Raw genomic sequence first — 25,664 nt, forward strand, 5'->3', positions numbered from 1 at the left:
TTGGTTTGGTGGTTTTTGTTTATTTTTTTTCAGATGGGGTCGTACTGTGTTGCCCAGGCTGATCTTAAACTTGAAATCCTCCTGTCTTAACTTCCCAAGTAGCTGGGATTATGAGTACACCACTGCTCCTAGCTTCCCTTAACTATTCTTTAAAGTGGATTTTTTGAAAACAGTTCTGGGAGCCTTCCCCGTAGGCCATGATCTCATTGCTAAAGCTCTGTAGCACCCTTGAGAGACAGTGTTGCTCTCTGGCTATCCTCATGGGCTCCGGCATCACAAAGGTCTAGATTTAAACCATGGCTCCACCATTTACCGGCTGAAAAGCCTGGTCAAGTCATATAGCCTTGTATCCAATCCTCAGTCTTTTCATCTGTCACATGCGTAGAATTCCCACCCTCTGAGATTGCACTGAGGATTAAGTGAGATAGTAAAATAAAGCCTTTAGCACAGAGCCTTCCACTTAAATCTGCTTGATAAATTCGAGCTATAGCTGAGGCCCCAGTGAACCTTTATCTATTCATTCATCCAAATGAATCTTCAAGAATGTTTATCAAGGGTCTTCACATATTCCAGTGGTGGTACTAGACATTAGGAATTCAGAAGTGAGCCTAAAAGTAAAGATCCCCGTCCACTTGGAGCATATATTTTTAGGGGAGAGAAATAAGTGATAAGCAAAGTAATAAATAGGATAATTACAGATTGAGAAATTGAAAAGAAATGCACTAAAAGATGTTGGTACTATGATGAGCCCAAGACAGAAAAGCTGAAGTGATAGTGGAGAAAAGACAATGTTTAAGAAACTAAAAGAATTGTAGCAGCTGCGTGGTGTCATGAGCAAGCTCTGCCATTCACATAGACCAAGCACCCTTGTGTTCGTGTATATGTGTATGTTTTTTTCCTCTCCTTGCTGAGGAAAATCGCCACAGTGCTGACCCTCTAATTTCTTGTCCCCTTTGGCTTCTGCACAGTGTGGTTTCTCCTGCCCGTAATGAAGACACACAGGTCACTCCAAGCCGGCTCCTCAAACTGGCACTCTGAAGCTGAAACTATTTTCCTACTGGACTCTCTGCCTTGACAGCTCTTGACAAATCATTGGAATCCTCATCTGGCCAAATTCTACTCTTATATTGTATGCACGTGTATATATATATATATAAAACAAAGCATCCCACCATGATGTATGATGATGTTGCACTGATAAAAATGTGGGGGAAAAAAACACAAAAATTAGAAAGGCTGTTCGAGTTCAAAAAATTTGTAGATCTTTAACCACCTACAGTGCCTCTTTGACTCTTCCAATTACCTCTTTCCCTGCCTGTACTCTTGACACAGCATCCTATAATCCTGTGATTGCCATAACTTTCTTAGAATACATATGTCTTCTAAGAAAGCACATATATATATATGTGAGATATATATGATGTGGTACACATATGTCCCTTTGTTTATATATACAAAGATATTTAAATAAATACGTAGATATAAATATATACATGCAGATATAGCTATTTAGATCACAACATATACAAACAATATGTTGATTAAATTTTGCATACTTTTCACCTTTAGAAAAAGGTATTATGTGATAGCCTTCTAGGACTTGCTTTTTCACTTGACATCATTTTGCTAATATTTATCCATAGTGATACATATAGTCAGAGACCCATTTTCACTGCTATGTAATATTCCATTGTGTGGCCACTCTACGATTTATATGTATTCTTATTAACTAAAGTCCATGCATCAATTTAATTTGATTTTGTTTTGTTTATACCAAATGTCTTCTTTCTGTTCCAGAATCCCATCCAGAACCCCACATTGCATTTAGTAGTTGTGTCTCCTTGAGCTGCTCTTGGCTGTGATAGTTTCTTAGACTTCTGTTGTTTTTGATGATCTTGACCATTTGGGGAGATACCGGTCAGGTGTTTTATAGATGCCTTAATTGGAATTTGTCTGATGTTTTCCTCATAATTAGGTTATGGTTGTGTGGTTCAGGGAGAATGATCACAGAGGTGGCATGCCAAGGAAACATACTATCAACATGATTTATCATTATTGATGTTGAACTTGATTATCTGGCTGAGTTCAGGTTCTCCACTGTAACATCACTCATGTTTCCCCTTTTATGTACTGTCCTTGGGTGGAAGTCAGTGTGTCAGCCCATACTTAAGGAGTAGAGAATGTGCTGGACTGAACAGTGGCCCCTGACTGTGCCCATGTTCTAATCCCCAGAACCTTCAGTATTAGCCATTTCCATGTGCATATGGATCGAAAGTGATTTTGCAATTGTGATTAAATTAAGGATCGTGGCATGTGGAGATGATCCTGGATTATCTGAATGGGCCCTAACTGTAGTCACTAGGATTCTTATAAGAGAGGGGCAGAGGAAGGTTGACACAGGATAGGAGATTGAGACAGAGATTGGAGTGATATGGCCAACATGACTTCCAGAAACTGGAAGAGGCAAGTAGAAGATACTTCCCTGGAGCCTCCAGAAGAAGCTCAGACCTGCCTGCACCTTGATTTTGGTTCAGCGATATGGACTTCAGACTTCAGGCTTCTGCAACTATAAAAAGAATAGATCATTGTTTCAAGTCCCAAGTTTGCGGTGATTTGTTACAACAGCCACAGGAAACTAATACAGTCTTCTGTCCCACCCACTTCAGGGTGGAGCATCTAACAAATCTATTGAAATCCTTCAGCATGACATCTTTTTCTCTTTATTTGATCATTTATTTACAACAGTATGGACTCAAGTATTTGTTTTATACTTTGAGTTATAACCCAGTGCTACTTTATTTTGTTCTTCACATTCTTTTTAAAGGTAGATAGAACTCTTTCCCTGTGCATGTGACCTACACATCTATAGATGTCTCTGGCAGGGCACATAAAAAGGTACTAAGAACTGGATAGAAATTTGGAAGATGAGCTTGTCCAGCCCTGTGACTATGGCCTGAAGATGGGGTATACAAATTTGAAATAGGTGTAGGGTAATAAATTTGCCACTAAAGCAACAATGCAAAAGACAATGTTACTCACTTTTGGACATATAAAATACAGTCCTCCCTCAGTATCCACAGAGGATTGATGTCAGAAGTGCCAGTGAATCTCAATATCCATAGATGCTTAAGTCTCCCACATAAACTGGCATAGTAATTGCATGTAACTTTCAAACATTGTACCATATGTTTTATTTTTTAAAATATTTTTTAAGTTGTTGATGGATCTTTATTTTAGTATTTGTATGTGGTGCTGAGAATTGAACCCAGTGCCTCACACATGGTAGGCAAGCGTGCTACCAATGAGCCACAACCCCAGCCCTGTACCATGTGTTTTAAATCATCTCTAGATGACTTGTAATCATTAATTCAATGTCGATGTTATGTAAATAACTGTTGCACTGTATTATTTAGGAAATAATAACAAGAAGAAAGTTTTACATGTTCAATACAGATGCATTTTTTAAAATATTTTTGATCTGCAGTTGGTCAAATCTGAGGAAACAGAACCCGCAAATATGGAGGGTTAACTTTAGATTTTGTGTCCAAATGAATAAAAAAAAAGTAAATATTGTAAAATGTTTGTTAGTTCTCAATAGGTTAGCAAATGTCTTAGTCTATTCATGATGCTATAACAAAATACCTTAGATTGGGTAATTTTTAAACAACAAAAATTTTATTGCTTACAGTTCTGGAGGCTGGTAAGTCCAAGATTAAGGTGCCAGAAGATTCGGTGTCTGCTGAGCACACAGTTTTTGCAGATAGTATCTGCTATCTATGTGTTCACACAGCAAAGGAGCAATCAGGCTCCCTCAAGATTCTTTTATGAGGGTATTAATCACATCTTTTTCTTTATCTTGTTTTGCTACTGGGGATTGAACCCAGGGTTGCATAACCACTGAGCCACGTCCCCAGCCCTATTTTGTATTTTATTTTGAGACAGGGACTCATTGAATTGCTTAGGGCCTCTCTAAATTACTGAGTCTGGCTTTGAACTTGTGATCCTCCTGCCTCCACCTTCCAATCCGCTGAGATTACAGGTGACCATGGCACCAAGCCAGATGCAGGTTTTGTTTTGGCTGTGTTTCTCACCAACTCTGAGACCTTGGGCAAGTTAACGCCCTGGTCTCTTCTCATGTGTGAAGCTGAGATCATATTCATGTCATGGGTCATGTGAGGAGTAGAAGGAGTTATGCGCCTACTCAGGACATGCAGAGCTGGGACCACTACAACCCTCACCTCTGTTATCACCGTGATGGTACTCAGTGAAATCATAATAATAGCACAATCTCTGCAGTCAGAGAAAGTTGGTTTCAAATGCCAGCTCCACCACTAGACCTCTTGATCTCTCTGTCCGCAAAATGGGTAAAAGTCTCATAGATCTGAAGATTAAAATGAAATAAAATTAAATTGGAAGATGCATATGAGGCACTTAGTATAGTGCTCAGAACATTGAATGAATTCAATAATATTGTTATCATATTGTTTTTGTACTCCACATCATACCTATCAATATGTGTTGGTCCATGTTAACATATAGTTGCTGAGGTCCAGCAAGCTCAGTCCCTGGTTGTGAGTTGACCTTAATCAGACCAGGAATTTCGTTAGGAGCCCAACCCTCATCTCCTCCTCCCTCCCCCACTACATGAATGGGTTCCTAAATTGTTCTTACTGCCTTAAATTAATGTAGACCCAAATTGCCATCTGCAATCTTGTCCCTAACTCTGACCACTGACTCTCCTTCTGCCTGGGGTTTCTAAGTAGGCCCTTGAAAAGGCCAAAAGGGAGCCCCGGCCCCATGCTTAGCACACCCTAGACTTGACTCCCTGCCTAGCAGGCATGAGCCCACTCTCAAGCCTGGAGCATTGTACCTCCACCTGCTGGCTACAGCCTGCCTCACCTCCCACACTCCTCTCTACAGCTAAGTAAGGCCTTGCTCAAACCCCATAAGGCTCACCTCAGCCACCAGGTATGACCCCATGGATGCTGGCACAGGCTGGCTCAAACTGGAGGCCACTGTGACCACTAAGACTCTGACATCCCAAATGCCATCCCCCTCCCAGTCCCTCTATCCCGGGCCCACACCCTCTAGCTATCTCCTGCCCTGCTGATCTCCTGCTTGCTTCGCAGCTGAGACACTGAATGTTCCCATTACCTTGTTTTATCTCCATAACTTTCCAATTGTCCCATTTCACTGAGGAGGAGACCAAGATATTCTGTGATTTGCCCAGTGTCCTGTGACTAGTGAGTTCCAGAGAACTTGGGCTCCTCTAACCTCTAATTCAGGGTCCACTTAGCTTCTTCTGTCACCAGTCCAAAGTTCAGGAGAGCCAGCTCCCTAATTTTCACTTTGGATGGCAGCAAATCAAACTTGAAAGACTTGGCAGGTAGAGCTGTTCCTGACTCCCAGGCATTTGGCACTGGTTGGTGTATGTTTCCAGAGATACTTTTCTGCATGGAGGAAAAAAAGGAGGTGACATATTTCTGTTTGACTAATAAACATGTAATTCTCCAGAACTTTACAATGTTTTATGCTTCCAAATAGCACAGAGACCTGTGCATGTGGGAGAGACAGAGTGGTATTGAGTTGGGTGGAAACATCTGAATTTTATTGCAAAAAGGTCCTTTAGGATATAAGTGCTATTAAAAAAAAAGAAGAAAGAAAGAAAGAAAGAAAGAAAGAAAGAAAGAAAGAAAGAAAGAAAGAAAGAAAGAAAGAAAGAAAGAAAGAAAGAAAGAAAGAAAGAAAGAAAGAAAGAAAGGATATAAGTGCTGTTAGCATGATCCCAAGTGGAGGCAAACAAGATTTTCCAAGATTCTCTCACACTTAGTGGTATTCTTTTATCTCAGAGGAGTTAGGGCCCTTGGTGTCTGACCAATTAGAACCTCCTTTCACCTGTCTTGGGAAGGAATGGGCATAGGTGAATTAATTTACAGGAGTGTTCCAGAGCTCTGGGCACAAAGTGCCCTGAGACAATCATCTTAACGAAGCCTTCATTAGGTCATGTACCAATCCTCATGTACCCATCCTCTACCTAGGGAAGATCAAGGCCCATCCAGAATTCTTCCTGATGATATTTTACTTTTTAAATGTTTTTAATTGTGCATTATAGTTATACGTAATAGTGAGGTTCATTTTGTCGTATCCATACAGGCACGGGATATAATTTGCTCTATTTCAGTTCAGTACTTTCTCTTTCCCTTCCCATCCTCTCTCCCCCTATTCCCTTTCCTCTACCCTACAGATCTTCCTTCTATTTAGTTCTTTTTTTTTTAATTGGTGCTTTACAGATATGCCTAAAGGTAGAATTCACTGTGGTATATTCATATAGGTACATAACGTAATTTGGTCAAATCCATTCTGCAGTTCCTCCCTTTTCCCATCCTTCCTTCTTCCCCCTGAAACTTCCTTTACTCCACTGATCTTCCTTCTATTTTTGTGGCATCACCACCCACCTTTTTTTTCCCCTTATTTTGCGCTAGCTTCTGCATATGAGAGAGAATAGCTGGCCCTCGACTTTCTGAGTCTGGCTTATTTCACTTATCATTATGCTCTCCAGTTCCACCCAAACACCAGCAAAGGGCATAATTTCATTCCTCTTCATGGCTAAGTAAAATTAAATAATGAAGGCACCATGGACTCTGCTATAGTTTGAATATGGTTTGAGTATGTCCCCCAACTGTTTATATGTTAGAAGCTTTGTCCCCACTTTGACAATATTAAGAGGGTAAAACCTTTTAAGAGGTAGGAACAAGGAATAAAACTGGGATCTCTCCACCTTCTCTGACTTCCTGTCTCACCATGTGATCTCTCGGTCTCACGGGTGCTCTCACCATGATGCCACAAAATCATGCAGCTAAGGGGAACTTCACCAGATTCCAAACAGATGAGGCCACACTTTCAGCCTCCAAAACTATGAACTAAATAAATTTATTTTCTTTATAAAGTACCCAGATAGGGTATTTTTGTTATAGCAACTGAAAATGGAATAATACAGCCTGCTAACACCCTCCAAGGAGGTGGTTCTCCCAAAGAACTACAAAAAGAAAATCTGTTCTTTCCTATTAGATTTGTGTCCCATAATAGTTGGACATGGGCTGTGGCCTCATGCAGCATGCTTTGTCTTGAACCCTCAACCTCACCTGGCCAACCATCACATTAATTCCCAAGACAACACCACCTCTATCCTCTTAGAAGGAGACCAGGGTCTCCATCCAACAGGGAAAGGGGAAACAGTCTAATTCAGGAATTATGGAGGCCTACCAGTGTCTGTTTTCTAGAGAAGGGTTTTGTAGACATCCTAGATTCCACTCCTTTCCAGAAGACACACCCCATATCATTTCTAGTGGCCACCTCAGGGAAGAACATGCAATATCCCTCAGCTTTCCACAGGGCTGATCTCCAAAACCAATCTCGCCTCTGCCCACTGGCAGTGATTCCATTTTGGGTGCCAAGAAAGTGGTACTTTAGCTGGGAGGTCAAACGGAAAGGAAAAGATACATAACTGCAGCTGCGCCATGTCATGACGTCAGGGTCTGGAAACCAAAGAAGGCACAGGATGGAGAAAGGGGAGGGAGGTTTGTTTGGAAACCATCTTACACAGTCCAAATTAAACAGTCTGTTTGCTCAAGTCCAATTTCCACCTCTGATCCCCCCACCTCTCTCTCTCCCTCCTCCTAATTCTCACCTCTCCTAAGAGCTTTCTCCCTCTCCCTAGTGTTCCATTTCTATGAGAGTCTACGAAATTCTTGCAGATCTTCCACAGCTTGAGTTGCCCTCAGAAACCTAGGATCACCTGCCCCAAATTCCCCAATGCCAAGGATAGGTCAAGGTTCATCTCTCCTCTTTGATCTTTCTTGACACTTACAGTTGTTCCTAAACTCTGCTTCCTCACCCGTCTTGGAATGTGTCAAGAGCACTAGCGCCTCTGCTCTGACCAGCTGAGGTTATGACTTTTTCAACTTGACGACTCCCAGCTTGTTTCATGCAAGTATCCTGTCTTCCCAGGAAAACCGCAAGCTCCCTGGAGTCTAAAACCGGGTCATGTAGTTCTTTGGTTTGTGATATGGTTGGTGTACCCCTCATGGTTCTGAATACCTAGAAAATGTTCAAATTTCTGGAGTTGCACTGAGCTGAACAAAATTAAAAAGAAGCTATAACAAAACATGAAGCCACTGGGCACTCATCAGGAAAATGGTTAGTGGCCTCCAATTTCAGATGAGTAATGCCTAGGATGGGTCCAAGGTGTGTGCCAGAATGACAAATGAGCCAGTACCTGTTATAACAGGTAGGCTGATGGCAGTGCAGAGCTCTGAATTGAGCAGTCTGAATGTGAAGAGGAAAGGGAAGGAAAGTCCATTATTTGCACCAAGATTCAATTCAAAACCACAGGCCAGGCCAAGCTGCAAAATGACAAAGATCCCCAAGATCAGCGGGCAGGTTCACATGACTTACTGTTTGTCAGTCCACTCTTGCTATTTTACATCTCCATGATCATTCAGTTTTCAAATGACACCTAATTTTACTTCAATCGCCACCTTTGTTAAAGCAAAAAATAAATCCCCAGTTTGTCTGATGGAAAGAAGTCAGTCTGAAGAAGCATTGGGAGGTAAATTGACAGCCCTGCAGTTCCCAGTCTGCTCCCTGGAATTAGAACTAGGCTTCCCTGTCCTCTCATAAACATATGTGAACTCCAAGAGCACTATTTATTTTGATGACCTCCCAGGCAGTTGTTAACAAAAAGAAATTTCCTGGCCACGTTATAAATGGGAGAAATCAGCAACCTGAGAAAAGATTGAGTTCACAAGAGTGTACAGTTTGAGGCTAATGGCAGAAGTGTTTAGAGTCGGTGTCTGAGATAGGAGGAACTCCAGAGACCACCAGCTCAACTGCTGATGTGACAGGCCAGAAGCCTGAGGGCCCAGGATGTTGCATGACCTCCCCAAGGTCACACAATCTGATAACTGCTTCTGGAGCGGAGGCTCCAGTCTCCTACTCCCAGTCCTCCAGGATCCAAGAAAAGAATGCAAAGAATAAAAAAGCAAAGTATAAACTTTGTGGTTACACTTGGGGGAGCAGGACATCCTTGGAGAGCTCTCAGTGAACTGCAAAAGAAACATCCCACAGGACAACTGAAGTCTATTAAGTACTCATAGTTGCCAAAAACCCACACAGTGCCCACCAGACCCAGCATATCTGCTTGCTAGGGCATCTACAACTATGGGCTGGGAGGCTTAGACAACAGAAATCTCTGTTCTCACAGTCTAAAGGCAGGAAGTCAGAGATTGAGGTGTGGGTAGGGTTGGTGTCTTCTGAGGCCTCTCTCCTGGCTCATACATGGCGCCTCCCCCTGGGTCTCCACACATAGTCTTCCTTGTGTACACCCGTATCCTATTCTCCTCTTCTAAGAAGGACACTTATTAAGACCCATGCTAATGACCTCATTTTAATTACCTCCTTAAAATCTCTACCTGCAAATACATTCCTAGTTACTACAGGTTAGGACTTTAACATATGAATTTGGAGAGGACCCAATTCAATCCATAGTCCTCCATACCATTTTCTTGTGGATGTAGAGTGGGAAGTTGTCAAATTCTCCTCCCTGAAGAGAGATTAGACAAGACTAGTAGGACTCTGACCTAGAACTACAGTGGGATTGGGATCCCTCAGTTCAACAACCAGGCTAGGACACAAGAGTTACAGCCAGCCATCTGGGAGCTACTGTTCTAGAACATTCTGGGCACTCTTGTCAGATTCTCCAAGGATCTCCATATACACAAGTACATAATAAACAAAGGACTTTCTAGAAGAAGTGGGCTTTCAACATTACTCCATTCATGAAGAACAGAACTTCTGGGTTAAAGAATGAGAGGCAATTGTGAAGGAAATGAAGGTTCCACTGCTTGTCTGACCTCATCCCAAGCAGCAGCCTTGGGTCCTCAGGCTGGTCAGGCTGCGGCCAACACAGGCACCCAGCCTGCATTTAGCCGGGTGAGCTGGGGCGGGGCAGCCCCTCCTTCTGGCTTCACACTCTCTTCAGATTCTTCACACATCTGCAGCAGCTTCCTGAAGACAGAAATCTGTTGGTGCCTGCCTGTGTTTGGAAAGCCACCAAAGCAAAAAGAGCATCCAAATTTGTAGGAAAGCTGTTTCAAATCTGCAAAATAGTCTTTAATTCTGTAAAAGGGGGGGGGTGGGTAGTAAGCCACAAAGATGACACAGAAATTGTATTACTCAGGGGAAATTGTGTGTTTTTAAAATGTAAGGAATGGGAGCTGTGTTGTGAATTATGTCCCACAATTGGGGGAAGAAGAACCAATGCATACAAGAGGCCAACTAAGCAAAAACAAAACAAATAAAAACTCACCTTCCCTCCTGTCAAGGGACTTGCGACATGGACAGGTTTGCCTGGCTCCCGCTGGGACAACAAACATCAAGGGAACATCAAAAACACTTCTCAAACCTTGCCTAACCCACTTGACCGTTTGCAAATGAGCCCTGCCTGCCGACAGATGTCCAGCTTTCTATGAAAAGGATGAAACTGGTTACTCTGTTGACTTCTTGATCATGTTTGTCATAGCCTCTTGGTCCACGGTTGTTAGAGGGACTGAACATCCTTGGACACAAAACTCAAGGTCGAGAACCATCTACACCTTTTGTCTTCATGCCCCTGTGCAGCTATGGGCTTCCTTAACAAGGTTGGGGGAGCAGAGCTTGAGGGCTCCTTTGCTTCTGGTTGATTATTCAGCATTAGCCAGTCTCCAGGACCTCTCAGGGGCCACCAAGCACTGTCTTTATGGAAAGCACAGCATATTCAGGATAGGAAGTAGCTACCATGGCTGTTTTACTTGAGGAACATTTTGCTTTATCTAAGGTGAAATTTTACTTCTTTATTTTTAAATATTTTTTTTAGTTGTAGATGGACACAATATCTTTATTTATTTTTATGTGGTGCTGAGGATTGAACCCAGCGCCTAACACATGCGAGGCAAGCGTTTTACCACTGAGCTACAATCCCAACCTGAACTTTTCTTCATAATGTCCAACCACACGTGAACTCAAAATAGGTCCAAGTTAACCAAGCACATGCTGTATAGGAATTTTAAAAATGGAAAGGACAAAACTGAGCATTCCTAAATAAGCAGACCAAAAAAAAATGCTGTGTTCTTATATTTGTAAGGACTTAGCAGATACATAATAATAAAATGTGAGTAAGTAAATGCTCCTGAGGAGTGTGTTCCATGCTGGTCCCCAGACTCAGTGGGAACCAGGAAGGCCATAAGCCTTTCATCCCCTCCCAGGGCCCTTCCCAGAGGCCATTCCACATACCACACAGGGGTGTGCAGATTCAGCCTTATTTCTTATTTCTTATTTGAATGTGAGATTGCTAGAATGTCAGTGATTATATTTAATATTCACATTGGTTTAATAAAAAGGGTTAGTTTTCCCCCATATAATCAAAATGAAACTTGACACCCTGACAAAGAAAATCCAAAGAGTTCCAGTAATATCCATCCAATTAGACATCCCATGACACAACTGGCTTTCATAATAAAGGAACGCTAATTGTTCTGTAGAAGAACAAGGTATATAAACACTCATTGGAAGAAACTTCCAGTTCATTTTTCAGTTGGTAACGAAAGGCTGCCCACTGGCCAAATTTAGGATGTTATTATCCTAATCAGGATAAAGGCCCAGAACTGTCACACAATACCCTCAAGGAATAAGCAGGATAGTGTGAGCCAACTCAACCTGCTAGGATAGTGAATTGAAGTAGAGACCTGGATATGGGAGAAGTTTAAATGAAACTTCCACAGCCTGGATGAGGAAAGGAAGCCCCAGCCCTGGGCAGGAACAGGTTGGTAGAACATTCTACCTGGGCCACACTTCCTGCTGCACCCAGCACCCAACCCCAGCCCCCAGGGCATGCAGATGAGAGAGACAACCCAGCTCTGCCCTGCCCTTGTGGAGGTGACGGGGCTGGGAAGAGTTGATTAATGTCCATGGAACTATCAGAAAGTAACCCAGGCTGTGTGTGAAGCAACGCTGGGAAGGTTCTGACCAGACAGGATAGAAATGCAGAAAGGGCAGTGCTGGGGTGGGCCGGGTTAGCCAGAGCTCACAGAGGGAGGACTTAACCCAGTGCTTAGGGGACCTTAGAAGAGGACATCCTGAAACAGGGAAGAGCATCCAGAATAGGAGAAAGGAAAAAGGAAGAAAGAAGATATCTTTATAAAATGAAGCCACCTCTTAAAAGTTTTCTGTCCTGAGTTATTAATTACAGAAAGCTCTTGAGGGCCTGGTGTGTTTGCACACTTTCTCTTTTTCACTTTTTCACAACTTTTTCACAACTGTGAAACCAAAGGGCACCACCTTGCAAATCAACATGTTTGAGGTGGCCTAAGGTCATTCACACTTATCACTGGCAAATTTGGGTGATTCATACCACAACCTCTGATAGGCAGGAAGATTGGGTACAAGAGAATCATGATTCATTCTTCCTCACACTAGAAACCAGGTTCCCTGGCATGGCAGACAGCCTGACTTCTCCAGGGCAGTTGACCAAGAACTTCTGGTGGGTTTAATGAACTTGTTCAACCTGCCTTCTCCTGAAGGCTGCTGGGACTTACTACAGAAGACCCAGTGAGGAGGATGGTGACTTGTCAACCCCAGGGAATCTGAGAATGAGGCATCAAAGCCAGAATTCATTCCACCCTTTACCCACCTTCCATAGAACCTCTTTCTGGAATGTCTCATAGGTTCAAAATGTCTTAGAAAGTTGACTACATGAATGGGCTTTATAAATTGCCTCTATGTATCACAGATAAGGGCATAAATCTTAAGAAGTTGAATGATCTACTCAAGGTCACAGAGACAGTTCTGTCAGACAGGATGCCTACCAGACAGGATGCCTACCAGACAGGATGCCTACCAGACAGGATGCCTACCAGACTGGAACCCAAGCTTCCTGGATCTGAGTCAAGGCTCCCTCAACCACACCTGGTAATATTAACAGGATTTGCCCAGGAATGGGCAAACTATTTCTATAAAGGGCCAGAAAATAAATATTTTGGGCTTTGCAGTCCATAAGTACTCAACTGCACCCATTCAACTAGGCCTTTGTAGCTTGAAAGCAGTCTTAGACAATACGTGAACAAAAGGGTGTGACTGTTGCAATCAAACTTTATTTACAATAATAGGAGGCTGGCAGGGTTTGGCCCACCAGCTACAGTTTGTCAACCTCTGAACAAAAATGTGGATCATTTTTTTGGTCACTTACAATATTTCAAAATCTGTGCCAGGCACTTTGGAGGCATTTTCTCATTCTAGACAATCCTCGGAGAACATTATTCCCACAGCTCCACGGACATGAAAGCTGAGACTCAGCACTATCCACAGCTAACCAATCTGGAAGCTGGAAGCTAGAGGCTGGAAGCTGGTAACTGGCAGGGCTGTAAGTCTAACTTAGATCTTAATAATTCCAATTCCAGGCTAGTCAACAATAGACTGTAATATCTCCCAGAGGCACCGAAACCTTTCTGGTTTTGGTTTTGGATGTGTAATGAACTTCCTTTGAAGACTGCTCCTATCTAGGGCCATACTAAGTGATCAAGAATCCCAATTTGCCTGAAACTGAGGAGTCTCCCAAATTGCAGGACTTTCAGTGATGAAATCTGGAGTCCCAGGCAACCTGGATAATTGGTCACCCTGCCATCAGACATTTTTATGACATGCTTAGGACTTGTTCAACTGAACACAGTAAAGAAGACACCAGTGACTACCTCAGTTAAGATTTGAACTGAGGCCCTGTGACTCGAGTGGAGCAGAGCTCAAGAGAGCAAAGTCACATTACAGAATAAACCCAGAGGAAATGGATACCAGAAAGAGAAGGATGGGTCATTTTTCTCAAAAGGCCAAGTAGAAGTCATATTTATGCTTCCTGGTTGGTCCCATCCATATTTTTTCTCTGTTTCTCCTCTCTTAACCTCACACGATCTTCCAGAGTCCTCTAAAGACCACCACCCCCCTTTCTGCAGTCCACACAATCCTATTTGCACACTGGTTGAATAGGGAAGTAGAATTCCCTGGAAAGACTGTCCTGGCAGACGCCAGCTAGAGCTTCAGTGTGTGCCTAAAACACATTTGGGCCCATTGCCTATTTCTTCAAGATGTCCCAATCCAGTCTACTTCCTCTGGAAATCTTTTCCCCCTTCCTCTCCCTCAACACTCTCTCTCACCTCCCTCTATCACTCTGGATATGGCTCCCATAGACTGTGATGTTCTCATGAGCATATAATTACCGGTTTGGCTTGTCTGAATGCCTGGTTAGACCTTAAGCTCAGTGTGGGCCACTCCTGTCCCTGGTGCCTATTAAAAGAACATGTCAAAAATAAGTCAAGTCTTCATTGAAAAGGCAGTGCATTAGTTCAAGAGGAAGATAATGGTATTCTTATCAGATTTTTAGGACACAATGATTACCCCATATACATTTTGGGGATAAATGGATGGATGTAGGCCTGATCGTCCTAAACCCATAATGGGTACATTTTTTGAACTTCTCTCCATAGATTGGTCTAGTATATTTTGGTCTTCTTGGCCCTTTAAGACTCCACTCCTCAGAACAACTGGGCAAGACAAATAAATAAAACACATCCAAATTGGAAGGAAAAAGTAAAATTGTATTCAGAGATAATATGATTTTATCATGTCATGATCTTGTATAAAGAAAATCCAAAGAAATCAAGTTTAAAAAATCTATTAAGAATAATTAATAAGTTCAGCAAGGTTGTAGAATATGAGATCAATGTGCAGAAATCAATTCTATTTCTACATAAGTGTGATAAATAACCTTAAAATTAAATTTAGAAAAATAATTTATTCATGATGGCATCAAAAAGACTAAAATACTTAGGAATAAAATTAACAAAAGAACTACAAAAATTTTATTCTACTCTGAAAACTACAAAACAGTGCTGAAAGAAATTAAAGATCTAAATCAATGAAAAGCATCCACTGTTTATGAATCTGTAGACAGCACTGGTAAGATGGCAAAATTCCCCAAACTGACCTAAAAATTCAACAAAAAACTAATCAGAATCCTTTCTGACTTCTTTATAGAAATTGACAAGATGATTGTAAAATTCACAGAGTTTCAAGGGACGCCAAGTAGTCAAAGCAATCCTGGAAAAGACCAAAATGGGAGGAGTTACATTCCCTGATTTCAAAACTTATACAAAGCAGCAGTGAAGACAGTGTGATAACTAGCACAAAGATAGACATGTAGATCAATGAAATAAAACTAAAATTAAGTCCAGAAATAAACCCATACACCTACGGCCAACTAATTTTCTACAGAGGTACCAAGATATTAGATGGTGAAAGAATAGTCCTTTGGACAAATGGTTCTGGGTAGGCACAGGCAAAAGAATATAGTTGGATCCTTATCCTCACACCATATGCAAAAATTAGCTCAACTGGTCATTAAGGAAATGCAAATCAAAATGACAATGAAACACTGCTTAATACCCACGAGGATGCCTACAATATTTTTTTCCCAGTACTAGGGATCGAACCCAGAACCTAGAGGCACTTTACCACTGAGCAACATCCCCAGCCCTTTTTAATTTTTATTCGAGAGAGGGTCTCACTAACTTGCCAAGGTTAGCTTGAAACTTGCTATCCTCTTGCCTCAGCTCCCAGAGTAGCTAGTATCATAAACATGCACCACTATGCCCAATTATAATAAATTTTTAAAAACAGAAAAAAATAAGTCTTGAAAAAGATTTAGAGAAATTGGAACTCTCATGCATGGCTGGCAAGAATGGAAAATGAAGCAACTGCTATGAAAAACAGTCTGGCAGTTCCTCAAGATGTTAAACAGAATTACCATGATGTACCACCTTGCCACAGGCCCAAAAGCAACACAGCCAAATGACTATGGACTGAATCTTCTGAAACTGTGAGCCAAAATAAAGTTTTCCTATCTCTAAGTTTATTAGTTCAGGTATTTCGTCACAGTGACAGAAAGCTGACTATTATGATATACAATTAATATAATTCATCCATAAAAAAGAAATGAAGTACTAATAGATGCTATAATTTGGAAGATCCCCGAAAACATTATGCTAACTGAAAGAAACCGAATGCAAAAGGTAATACGTTGTAAAACTCCTTTATATTAAAATCCAGAAAAAGAAAATCCATAGAGACAGAAATCAACTAGTCATTTTTCAGGAGCAAGGGCTAATAGAGAGTAGTTTTTAGATGAAATGGTTTGTTCTTGGGTGGTGAAAGTTTTGAAATCAAAGAGAGGTGATGGTTTCACAACATTATAAATGTACTAAATGTCACTGAATCATACACATTAATTGTATGTTATGTGAATTTTGTCTCAAATTTTTTAAAGTTAATTCAAAATGGATCGAAGACCTAAATTTAAGAACTAAAACTATAAAATTCTTAGCAAAAAAAAAAAATAGGGGCAAATATTTACAACACTGTGATTTGGAAAAAAAAAATTCTGGGTATGGCATGAGCAACACAACAAATACATAAATTGGACTCCATCACAATTAAAAACTTTAATGCTTCAAAGTTCAACATCAAGAAAACGAAAAGACTACCCATAAAATGAAAAAAATACTTGCAAATCATATACCTGGTACAGGAATAGTACCTAGAATATATAAAGAACTTTTACAACTTCACAGACAAAAAAGAACAAGCATTAGCTAGAAAATGTGGAGCAACTAAAATTCTAATACATTGATTGTGAAAATACAAAATGGTAGGTACTTATGCTGTGGAAAACGGTCTGGCAGTTTCCCAAATGGTTAAACGTGGAGTTATCATATTCAACTAGGTAAATGCCCAAGAGAAATGAAAACGTACCTCCTCACAAAAATCTTGCAGACAAATAATTAATGCAACATTATCATTTTAGCCAAAAGGTTAAAAAAAAACAACCTGAATGGCCAATGAGTGGATTAAACAAAATGTAGCATATACATACAATGGAGTAATATTCCACCATAGCAAGGAATGAAGTACTGATACATGCTGCAATACGGGTGACCCTTGAAAACATACCAAGTGAAAGAAGTCAGACACAAAGACCACATACTATGATTCCATTCATGTGAAAGGCCTGTATAGGGAAATCATAGAGACAGGAACTACATCCGTGGTTGTTTGAGGCTGAGGTGGGGGTGGGCAGAGGGGGTGATAGCAACAGGGTATGGGATTTATCTTTGATGTAATGAAATTTTATCAGATTGACTGATGATGATTGCACAACCCTGTGTATACACTGAAGACCAGTGATTTGTACATTTTAAATGGATAAATTGTATGGTTCATGAATTATATCTCAATAAAACTGTTTTACAAAAAAAAAAATATCCACCAAATCCATTCCTCTCCCACACTTCCATACATCCACACAAAGCCATGTTGTCTTCAGAGCAACACCTGAAACTTCTTAAAATTGGGTCAGCCCATTCTCTGACCTTGGGGAACTTGGTCCTTATTTGAGATTTCTGGGCCCTTTTGACAGTTTGAGGTAATTGGCCATCTACACCCAGGGCAAAGTAGTACTTTGGTAATTACTAAAGCCACAGTACTGAATCACGGGGAGTTTGGAGTTTGGAAAAACACATCAACTACCCAACAGCCAGGGTCCTATGAAAAGAGGCTTCAGCTTCTGATCATCTCAAGCACATTCCTAGCACACTCCACCCATTTCTAGCTTCTCCTTCCCCGTTTTGGCAAATTTCCCTTCCTCCCCCTACCCCACCCCAACGGATTCTGGACTCTGAAGAAAAAGAGCTTATGCCAGCCATCTACTTTCCACCCAGCCCAACTGCCTGCAGCCCTAGCTCACACACCAAGACAACTGACCCTTCTGATTGGAGTTAAAAGCTTTGTGTTGTGTGTGCTAACAAGTTGGTGGGATGGGGTGGGGGGTGCCTCTTTCCTCCAGCTCCGATTACCTGGTTTCCGAGTGGGCCAACTCTGGGAGAAATCCTTCCAATCAATGCCTCCAGTTGAGGTCTAAATGTCCATACTTCTCTCTCTCTCTAGAGGAATAAGAAACAGACCAGAGGAAAAACATGTTGCAACACAGTTATTACATTAGTTCTTTATAACCAAGGTCTCCAGGCAGGGGTGGAGTGAGAGATGAAAGTTTTCATATTTAGTGAATAAATGCCTTGCAGTTCTCTTTGGTTTTTCTTAACTATAAATATGTAGCAAATGTGCTTTGTCCTCCATGTGACTCCCCTCTTGTGAAAGCCATTTCACAGATCCAGAAAGGGATGCAGCAAGGAACCTGATAACTTCCTGACTCCCAAATAAATTCTTGGGCTACAACTTTCACCATCAAGTTTACCTCCCACCTTTCTTTGAATGCTCTTTCTAGACTCTTCCATTCCCACTCCAGGCCATGCTTTTCCAGGCCAATCACTACTTCTGTCCAAACCTCTTTCTCCATGATGTGGCCACCAAAACACAGCCCATCCAGATTCTTTTTTCTTTTTTTTTTTTTTCTTTTTCAGTACTGGGGATTGAACTCAGGGGCATTTGACCACTGAACCACATCCCCAGACCTATTTTTGTATTTTATTTAGAGACAGGGTCTCACTGAGTTGCTTAGCACCTCACTTCTGTTGAGACTGGCTTTGAACTAGAGATCCTCCTACCTCAGACTCCTGAGCTACTGGGATTACAGGTGTGCACCACCGCACCTGGCCATCTTGATTATTACTTTTCTGGAACATACAAAATCAAGACACTAATTATATTGTATCAGATTCTCTAATTGTTTTCATAAGGATGGAGTGCCCTGCCAGAGTAGTGGTCTGTCAGATATTAAATTTTAGGGTAATTTTTTCCTTCTTTTTTTTTAAGAGAGAGATTTTTTTTTATTTTTTAGTTTTCAGTGGACACAACATCTTTATTTTTATGTGGTGCTGAGGATTGAACTCAGCGCCCTGCGCATGCCAGACGAGCAAGCTACTGCTTGAGCCATATCCCCAGCCCTTCCTTCCTTTTTATAGAAGGATAATTATCAGCTTCCTCAAGACATTGGCCATGACATGAGGTAAAATAGCCTAAATTGGTATAGTCATTATGAAAATCAGTATGGAGATTCCACAAAAAATTAAAAATGAACTGGGCATGATGGCACATGCCTATAATCCCAGTTATGAGGGTGGCTGAGGCAGGAGGATTGCAATTTCAAGGCCAGCCTGGGCAACTTAAGGAGAACTTGTTTCAAAATTAGAAGGACCAGGGATGTTGCTCAGTTACACTGAGTTCAATCCCCAGTACCCCCAAAAAAAATTGAAAGTAGAACTATTCAGCATATCCCACTTCTGGATATATATCCAAAGGAAATGAAGTCAGTATATCATAAGAACATCTGCACCCCCATGTTTATCACAGAACTAGAGCAAAGATACAGAATCAAACTAAATTCCTACCCGATGATTAGATTTTAAAAATGTGGTGCATATACACAGTGGGCTACTATTCACCCATAAAAAAGGATGAAATCCCACAACATGGAGAACATTATGTTCAATGAAATAAGCCAGGCATAGTACCACACAAGCTCACTTATATGTGGCAGCTGAAAAAGTTGATATCATAGAAGTTGAGAATCAAATAGCATTTACCAGAGCTGGGGAGAGTAAGGGAGATGGGGAGATTGAGAACAGGTTGGTCAACAGGTGTAATGTTATAGTTAGAGGAATAAATTCTGGCTCTCTATGGCACAGTAGGATGTCTAAAGCTAACAATAATGCACTGTGTATTTCAGATAGCTAGAAGAGAAGGTTTCCAACACTCTCACAACATAGAAATAACAAATGTTTAAGGTGGATGGATATGCTAATGACCCCGATTTGATCATTACCCAATGTATACATGTATCAAAACACATACTGTAGAACAAATAAAAAAGAAAAATCACACATTGTACTCCATAATATGTACAATTATTATATCAATAAAAATTTTATTTAAAAATTTTTTGAAGAGGCACATTAAAAAGAACCATCAGAAACCCAGATCAGAACAGAGCAGGTGGAGGAAGATAACTGAAAGGCAGAGGAGAAACATGAGTACCTGAAAGAATACCAATGAGAAGCAAGGTATTTTCTAAACAGAACTCCAAAAATGCTCAGAAACTGGAAAGAAAAGATTATCACACGACAGGTGCCATGGTACACACCTGTAATCTCAGCAACTGGAGAGGCTGAGGAAGGAGGATCACAAGTTCAAAGCCAGTCTCAGCAACATAGCAAGGCTATAAGCAATTCAGTGAGACCCTGTCTCTAAATAAAATATTTTAAAAAGGGCTGGGTATGTGGTTCAGTGGTTAAGTACCCCTGGGTTCAATCCCCACTACAAAAAAAAAAATCATAAAAGGGAGAACAGATGCGAAACTAAAGCAGGGAGGTTGATTCAAAGTCCATAAATGGCTCCCTTTACGTTGAAACTGATCCCTTCTTCAGGCAGACATAAGATGACAACAATCTTTCCCCCGCCTCCAGGAAATTTAGTCTCTAAACCCCAGCACCCTCAGAATGGAGTGAGGGAAATGCACACCCCAAACCAGGGAGCTAAATGAAAGTCCACACACTGAACCAGAGTGAGATCCTCAGCACTGCCAACAGCCTGCATTATAACCCCGGGCAAGGGTCTGAGTGACAACGTGTCTAACTTGGCACATTGAAAGTGTGAGAAGCACATGCTCTGTGATGGAAATGTAACTTAGGAGAACAGGCATCTGAACACAAAGTACCAGGACAGAAGAATGAGCTTGTTCCCTGACATGATTTGAAGTTGACAGGAGAGGGGGCCTCTGCTGATTGCTAGCTTCAGAGCCACTTCCACTCCAACTGAACGAACTTGAAGACAAGAGGATTCATCTTTTGGGAAAACTGTCAAGCAGATACAATTGGCCTTTACAGGGAGCAAATGTCTTCTTAAATATTCCCAGATGCAGGAAGGGAAATGGGGCATCCAAATGGTTCACCCTGTTCTTAGGATAAAGCCCTTCTGTGTCCTGACCCCTCAGCCCACCTCTAACCCTGAAGCCTTCAAATTTTCAACACCAGCTAAATCCTTTAGCTCCTCCCACACAGCTAAACCCTTTAGCTCCTCCCACGAAGGTCTCCTGGCCTTGTCCATCTCTTCACCCCTCACCCTACTTACTCAAAACCAATCTAGATGCAAAGATGAACTGCTGCTTCTGGGATGGAGTGTAGAGAAAGCTGGAGAAAATGATGGTTCTCGGAAAATAGAAGTTTGCATGTCTAACTTCACACCTTTCAAGCTTCAGCCACTAGGAACCTTTTCTCTGTCCTCTCCTGCCCCTGAGGTGTCTCTGGTCAACTTGTCCATGCCAAGAAAGGAGATCTTCCTCCTGCCCCTGAAGCTTCCTAGGGGAAGTTGTACAGACTCTTTGTCTTTCTCTGTGAATCCCAAGTCCCCAGGTGATGTCTAAGGAGATGGAAGAGGGTTTGAAGTGTCTGTTCAAGCTAGAGAGATCAGTGAGCCCCCACACCCCCAAGACTTCTGGAAGCTGCAGCAGAAAACACTCAAAAAGGCTCTGAATGACCAGTTGCCCAGCCTATTGATTCTAGTAGATCCACTGAAGTAGGACAAAGGATGGGAGTGGCCCCATAAAGGTAGAAGAAAGAACTTTTGGGTGTCTGATGGACTGTGGGCCCCACTAATAAGCCTCAATTCAGTGAGGCAAAAAGCAACAAATAGTAAGTGGTGTGTTCCAACCACCAAGGAACTTAACATTCTAATGCTAATATTGCATTTACTTTCTCTCTTTTTTTTTTTTTTACAATTAGGAATTTTAAAATTTTTTCAACAAGTATTACATGGGTTATTTATTTATTTTCATTGTGGTAAAATACAAGTAACATAATTTCCCACTTTAACCATTTTATATGCTACAACTCAGCAGCATTTGGACATTCACAATGTGGTACATCCAGTCACCACCATCTAGTTCCAAAATATTTCTGTTTCCCGGAAAGGAAACTTTATAGCTATTAATTGGAATTCCTCATTCACTCCTCCTCCAGCCCCTAGCAGCCACTGACTTGCTTTCTTTCTCTGTGTGTTTAACCATTCTGAATTTAAATTTCATATAAGTAAATTATACAATATGTTGCCTTGTGTGTCTGCCTTCTTTTAGTATAATGTTTTTGAGATTTATTTATGTCATAGTGTGTATCAGTACTTCACCCCTTTATGGTTGAATAATATTCCACTTGGGGGATTATAACATTTTGTTTCTTTGTTCATCAGTTAATAAGATATTTGGGTTTCTTCCAACAGCATTACTTTTGGAATCAGGAAAAAAATTGTTTTATTTGGGTTACAAAATCCCTACTATCCATAAAACAGGAAGAGATTTATGGTCTATCTCTTTTTTCATCCACTGGCCAAAAGCAAATATATTTTCTTGATTCTAACTCAGTTTTTGTTTGTTTCTTGGTTTAGGGTTTTCTAAAAAACTATTTCTGAAATATGAGTGCATCATGTAACCTATGTTTACTTTCACAGTGGTGATTCTTTTTCCTTCCAGTAAAGCTATTACTTTATTTCATCAAGTAAAAGCCACCAGGGGCTGGGGTTGTGGCTCAGAGGTAGAGTGCTCGCCAACCATGTGTGAGGCGCCGGGTTCGATCCTCAGCACCACAGAAAAATAAAATAAAGATATTGTGTCCACCTATAACTAAAAAAAAATATTTTTTTAAAAAAAGTAAAAGCCACCAACAATGCTAAGACACACCATTATCTTATTTGCCAGGAAGAAAGCAAAACCCCTGGCAATTAAACTATGAAACAATGCTTTTCTCCTCTTATGATTTTTCTATTTAAACTTCTTGCAAAAAAATTTTTTTGAAGACTAATCACTGTTTTTTGTTTATTTGTTTTTAATATTATAGATACATACAATACTTCCATTTTGTTTATTTATCCTTATGTGGTGCTGAGGATTGAACCCAGTGCCTCACACCTGTGAGGCAAGTGCTCCACGCTAAGCCACAACCCCAGCCCTAATCACTGGTTTTTATCTTATATCACTCTTGGGCTTACATTCAAACTGGGTACAGGTATACCCTATTTGATACTATTATCATACTAGTATAATTTTGCTAAAAGGAAGAATAAGAGAGAAAAAGGAAAGAGTGATGTGTCCCAAATGGACCTTTGCTACAAGGTAATTATGGAGTAGGGACTTTGGAGATTCAGAAAGTCTTTTTTTTTTTTTAAGAGAGAGTGAGAGAGAGAGAGAGAGAGAGAGAGAGAGAGAGAGAGAGAGAGAGAGAGAGAGAATTTTTAATATTTATTTTTTAGTTCTCGGCGGACACAACATCTTTGTTGGTATGTGGTGCTGAGGATCGAACCCGGGCCGCACGCATGGCAGGCGAGCGCGCTACCGCTTGAGCCACATCCCCAGCCCTCAGAAAGTCTTTTGAGACCACCCAACTCGTTCTCACTCTACAGATAAGAACCTGTGGAGTCAAGTGAGGTTCGGCAACTTACCGCATCTTACTCAGAAGGAAAGTAAATCATTCTGTAGCATGCATGTTCATGTAGGAATACTGCAAATCCCATGCTAACAGCTAAGTAAATCATATTACATCTTGCCAAGACAGGTTGTAAAAGACTTGCAAATGATTAAAAAGATGACTGGGTTATAACTGACCTTCATTTTCTTTGAGCTATTTTACCACTATGCAAATTGTCAAAATTGATAGTAATGCAAATTCTCTAGATTCATAAAAATACAAATGAATTGTATTCAGTGAATGCAACTGATTATTGCCCTCTGGGTATTCCAATTTTTTACCTACTTGTAAATTCATTTCATCACTCCTTATTGTCTTTATATATATAGTTCTTTAAGTTCCCTCTTTGAACCAGTTATAACATCTTACTAGTTCCTTCATTAATTGATGAGAAATAAAATCTTTGAAATGCTCATTTTATATGTGTATAAGAGTCATAATTTTACCTTTGAAAAATTATCCTTTAACAATCTGTACAAGAGTATCAGTCATCAAAAATTATATTTATAGAGTTTTTTGCTTGAATAACAATAAGACAGCTTCAGAAATAAATGTCAAGTGCAGAAAACAAGGTATAATATTGAAAAATACAGTGTGAATCAACAATGTCAAAAATACAAAGACAATCTAAGGGAAAGAAGTAAAATAAAAAATGAATAGGGATTGCAAATAGGTACTAAGATTTATTAGTATTTTTTTTTCTTGCCTCTTTGTACCATTCTGTACTTGGGACATTTTTACAATGAACATGAATTGCTTTTATAGCCATACACACACAAAAAAAACTTTGAAGAGGAAAGAATAAAATATGTTCTCTACTAAGAGAAAGAACTAAGATACTGAGAAACAGGTAGAGCCGGGCCTAGGAAACAAACAGCACCTGCAAGATAATAAATGACCAAATGCCTCCACAGGGCGAGAGAACTGGCAGTCTGCCAGGAAACTGAAGGGCCCCTTGTAGTTCACGGATATTTAATTTTTTCTCTTTATGATGGAAATATGCATGGCTCAGTGTTTGTTCCTAAGAAAACAAATTCTAGACTAATCAGTGTAAAATAAATAAAGATTAAATTAAAATTATATGTACAGCCTGGAGAAACACCTACATAGGCTTTAATCGCCACAGAGATGCTCATTAGGCAGCTTAGTGAATGCTTATTAACTGTCCCTGTCAGAGATAGGACCAGTGCCTTTTTTTTTTCCCAAGAACATTCTGGAACCTTCCAGAATTACACAAACTAGATCAACATTCCAAACCTTGTGTTTAACAGATGTCAGTCACTGGTACAAAAGGACACATGCCATATAAATGATGATGTTTAAAGCTTAAACTAGGTAATAAAATGAGTTTGTTCATACTCATTTTTATATCTTCCTTTATAATAAAAGTATACGTAAATGTGTTTGTCAGCTGCTTTTCTCAGGCCAAAGCTCAGCTCCCTCCCACTTCTTCTGGATCTGACATAAAGCTGCCCTCTCCCAGTTGTCACCACAACATGAAGGGAGAAGGAGAAAAGGCAGCTAATAAGGTGACCCTCTGGAGTTAAACAATCACTCACCTCCTCCATTCACCCCAAACCCTTCTACCTCTGGACAGGAAGGATCAGTAATGAAATCAATAGAAATCATTTTTGATCAATTAAAGTGACCTGCTACTTTTGCCTAAGTAAAAATTAATTCACAGAAAAATGGAGAAGATTCAAAGTGGGTAGTAATAAGGCTCGGGAGGAAGATATCTGGGAGAACTGGCAGTACTGAGCAAGGTCCCAGTCTGCTGAGAGATCAGGGTTCATCCTGAATTTCACTAGAGATACCACTTAAGATATTCATGTTTATTATTTACAACATTTGCTATGGGCTAAATTGTCTCCACCACCCAAAAAAAATATGTGTGTGTGTGTGTGTGTGTGTGTGTGTGTGTGTGTGTCAAACCTCAAACCCCAATGTGCTGCATTTGGAATAGCGTTTTAGGAAATATTTGAGATCCAAGAAGGACCATTGGGCAGGGTCTTCAAGCCAGGTAGAGAGCCCTCACCAGAAACTGAACCCTTCCAGAACCTT

At 40.6% G+C, this 25,664-nt stretch overlaps 1 long non-coding RNA gene across 1 annotated transcript in view; it reads right to left on the reverse strand.

Moving 5' to 3' along the window:
- Positions 1 to 25,664, reverse strand: part of LOC110597829 (uncharacterized) — a 169,022-nt gene that overhangs the window by 130,420 nt on the left and 12,938 nt on the right. The window contains exon 2 of the long non-coding RNA XR_013428878.1: positions 17,991 to 18,077. This is a non-coding gene — a long non-coding RNA (uncharacterized LOC110597829). The remainder of the gene's footprint in view (positions 1 to 17,990; positions 18,078 to 25,664) is intronic.

Source organism: Ictidomys tridecemlineatus, chromosome 12, assembly GCF_052094955.1.
Source record: "Ictidomys tridecemlineatus isolate mIctTri1 chromosome 12, mIctTri1.hap1, whole genome shotgun sequence".
Taxonomy (NCBI): domain Eukaryota; kingdom Metazoa; phylum Chordata; class Mammalia; order Rodentia; family Sciuridae; genus Ictidomys; species Ictidomys tridecemlineatus.